This window comes from Phoxinus phoxinus (genome assembly GCF_949152265.1).
Source record: "Phoxinus phoxinus genome assembly, chromosome: 12".
Classification (NCBI taxonomy): domain Eukaryota; kingdom Metazoa; phylum Chordata; class Actinopteri; order Cypriniformes; family Leuciscidae; genus Phoxinus; species Phoxinus phoxinus.
Genome location: NC_136887.1, coordinates 24,319,653 through 24,324,154, shown reverse-complemented (window position 1 = coordinate 24,324,154; position 4,502 = coordinate 24,319,653).

Here is a 4,502-nt window from a genome sequence, read left to right as displayed (position 1 = left end):
ATCAAGGATCACAATCATTACACTAACATTCTTTTATACAGCTCCATTTTACCCAGGAAGATCCATGTATAGGGATTTATAAGTATGATACAAAGACATGAGGAGCCTTATTTGATCTGAGTCAATAGTCAACTGTGAATGATTTTGCTGAAGAAATAAACTTCAGTTTTCTTTTGTGGGCATAGTGCTTTTACTATAAGAGCTGAAAGGACCGGAACCTTTGAATCTGTCATTTACTCCATGGGACTTATTCATCTTATTCAATGTATTCGTTTCAGAACGTATGTTTTTGTATCATTCGCAAGGATAAATAATATACTATGAGAGAGAGAGAGAGAGAGAGAGAGAGAGAGAGAGAGAGAGAAAAGTTCCATAATGTTTTCTTTGCACTAAATAATTTAGATCACAAACCGGATATCATAATTGTTAAAGGTAATAGACACAGATGGACTAATACAGTAGATCATTTCCACGACAGAATGACAGTTTGATTTCCAGAATTGAATGGCATTTTAAATCATTGTGACTTCAAAATACTCATGTCTCAATGGGTAGGTAAAATGAAGCAGCTTAGATGTATAATATTCATTTGCACAAGCAAAAAACTCTTCTATGCATAAGAATTTAGCTTTTTATAACTGAGCTCCTCAGTCAAGACAGAAACGGCAGTTGGAAATTTCCCAGTGGTATAATACTTAAGGGAAGCTAATTCTCCACACCTTATTTGCTTTCCACGACTGCATTGACTTTCCACGACTGTATTTAATCTGTGCGTTTACTACATTAGACAAATGTACTTGCTTTAGCATGCGCAAATGAAGAGATATTGCAATTTACTCCCACGAATTGAGAATATTACATTCACTTCATGCTTTAATTGTTGAGAGAATTATGAGAACAATTACAGCTTTTACAACAAAATCATAAATGAAAGGTTATTTAAAAAGAGGGCGACTATCCATTACAGAGAGAACCATTGATTTATGGGTCAATGATGTGATTATTTTTTATTGGTCCAGATCGAATAAGTTATTCAAAAACACACAAATAATTATATTGACTTGGAGACACATCTATGATTAACGTTTTCAAAATGTAAAAGAAAAGTCTAGGTGCAATCTGTCTGTAATAAACAGGAAATATGTATTTATTTATATATTTTACTGTTATTATTATTAATAATATTATAAATATGAGATACTTTGGCCTTTGTTAGTTCAGGTCAAATTGAGTAACCACAAAAATAAAAAAAAATAACATCGTTATAAACAAACAAAATGTATAATATATAAAACCAACTTAAATAGGAAAATGATTTGCCTTTATACAAATAAAGACAATTGATTACATTCCATCACTCAACATTTGTGAAAGATCACATTACCCACAAACTATAAAACCTCTGCACTTCTGAGCTCCCTACATAATCACAGCTCTTCATGCTAATATCCCGTTCATTTAGATTGTTCCAGGTAAATAAAATGCTCATCTTCATTTATTCAATAACCAGTCAAATGTTTCATAAATATGGATGTGTCATGCTGCATCAACTAACCAACAAACTGAATAATAGTTTCCTACTGTTAATATGTCATTCTATCCAAATATGTAGAAATTTGATTTCCAGAAATGTAGCAGCAAACACCACAACCACAGAGTGTTTATACCAACACGATCTCATGAAAGTGTGCATCTATACCAGTTCTATATCTATACCAAAAATTTTTTTTTTTGCGTGCATATGCTACGCACTGAAAACCCTTGGGTAAGATTAGGGGTGGGGAGTGAGTGCGTGCATATTACACGCCATAAAGTGTGTATCATATGCATGCGAAAACTGCATATCATATGCACGCAAAAACTATTTTTGCCGTATAAATGGCACGAGAAATAACATTCGTCGTATAGATACGCACTTTCCTTTACTTGTATGCAATACAAAGGTGGAGAAAAAAGAAGAAGGCAGAAACTTAGGCAACAAGAAATAGGACAGAGAAAAGGGGTACAATTCCAAACTAACGTTTAAAAGATCTGTGTAATAAATCTAACTGTTGGAGGGAGGGAGAGAGAGAGAGAGAGAGAGAGAGAGAGAGAGAGAGAGAGAGAGAGAGAGAGAGAGAGAGAGAGAGAGAGAGAGAGAGAGAGAGAGAGAGAGAGAGAGAGAGAGAGAGAGAGAGAGAGAGAGAGAGAGAGAGAGAGAGAGAGAGAGAGAGAGAGAGAGAGAGAGAGAGAGAGAGAGAGAGAGAGAGAGAGAGAGAGAGACGTACATCTGCTGCTGCAGAGCTCAGGCTGAATGAGGACATCTCAGAGAGAGGCTGTGTAAGGCCTCCAGTCAGCCAGTGTCTCTGCTCTCTCTGGGCATTCTCCTCACTTCCCTGCTCACTGGGGGGCTGGCTATGCATAATGCATGGTCCATAGGTCCCAGTGCATGTCACAGGTAGCCATCAGCCACGCGGAGGTGAGCGGCCCAGGGGATTCAGGCAGACGGCCACTGACAGGGGGTCTGTTCATTAAGCAGCAGATGCCAGGGTAGGTCAGGGTGTTACCGGTTTAAAACGCAGCACGGATGAAGCCTACGGGAAATCTGTGTTTGATAAGTTTGGTGTTTATTGAGTTGCCTCACTTTGATGTTTCTGTGAAAAAAGAAAGAAAACAGACTAAGACTACCTAACTGGTGAACGTGATTTTACCAAGTACTGCATGTTCCTGGATCAACATCTTTTTTAATCCTGGAACAATATTGCAATCATCCAATCAGATTTGAGGAACATGGTTAGGCTTACAACCTCATTTCCCTCTGATTTGAGTTGTGTAGGGGTAGGTATAGGGTTAGGACTACATTTTCGGACAGGATTCTTGTTCCAGAATCAACAAAATATGTTGATCTAGGAACATGCCTTACTTGGCAAAATCTCGGTGACCTAAATGATTGCCTAATACAGCTTATAAAGACTTGATAAGATGACTATATTTAAATAGGCATCAATTATTTTCATGCATTATTTGCAACACTTAACAAGAGACAAACTCTCCTGGGATTCAGCATTTTTCACCCCTTATTTATATACATGCCACAGTTTTATCCTGGACATTTGAGGATTCCAAAGGTATCAGGGTTTGGCCATAATTACCTAATTATTTCTTAAATAGTTACCAAAGCAGACAATGCTTTTCTTTTAAAATGGACAGCACGACTACACTTACTGTGATGCAAAACTGAATTTTCAGCATCATTACTCGAGTCTTCAGTGTCACATGATCCTTCCGAAATCATTCTAATACTGTATACTGATTTGGTGTTAAAAAGCATTTCCTATGATCATCGCAGCTTAGTTCAGGATTCTTTGAAATTTGATTCAATTTATTTGTTGTTCTCTTGTAGCAATTTAATGCTACCTTCCTGAATAAAAATATGAATTTATTTTAGTATATTAACTAAATGTATAATTTCCCCCTTTCATTTCTTATTTATGAATGAAACTACACATCCATACATGCTATAATTCTCTAGAAAATGAATGCTTAATACATGAACCAGAAGAACAGGATGTGCATTGCATGATTAATATAGACCTATGCATGCAATAGCACGTCTATTAGCACTACAGGTATAATGAAGAGAAGCATATAATCTCTGCGCTTTATAAGAACTCTCCTTTGCTCATCTTAGAGGATAATTAGGTGCCTTTCCTGGTGGGCCAATTAAAGTGATTTCAATAAAACATGTACCATTAATTGACTTTGAACAGCACTGTTATACTTGTACTAATAATTCCATAGGCTGTGATAAACAACTCTACCTTCTGCAGATAGTGTGCAGTGCGGTGCTCATGGACGCATCTTTCATAACAGTAAAAGTGATGCAGTATTCTTTTTAAAATGGTCGTATACAGCAAAAACACATTTGCTGGCATGTTCTTCCACTGGCGTGTGTGCTATTTGAGGTTGCGGTGAACAGTGGAACACAACACAAAGCCCCCTGTGTGAGTCCAATGAAATAAGCATGATTTCTTTTGGGCGAGCAGACGTGTGGATTGGGCCATGAGGAAGGTAATGCTGTTAACTCCCTGGCCTCTACTGAGATAGAGACAGCATCTGCTGGACAGATAAAGGCATCAGTCACAGCTGGGCTCAGTCCCTCCAAACCCCAGTTTTGGCATTTACTCTATCGATTAGGATCCCAAGAAGCTGCAGTCTGCTGTGATAAGAGCAAAATGGCCGAGTCTTTGGAAGCGGGGGGGCTTATAGAGAGCATAGAAATATTCTCTTTGGCTTTATGTCTCATCTCAGTGGAGAAATCACTGCATTGATGTGACCTGGCCCCATTCAGCCAACAACTTTTATTAGCTTCTAATAGGAATGTCATTTGAAAGAGACGAATCTGACAGTTTTTTTTTTTTTTTTTTTTTTTAGAATATGTGCGGTTCTGATTTAATAACCATTCCTCTGTTTTCATTACAGAAAAGAAAGAGGAGAAAAAGAGCAGTTTCTCTCCTGCTCAC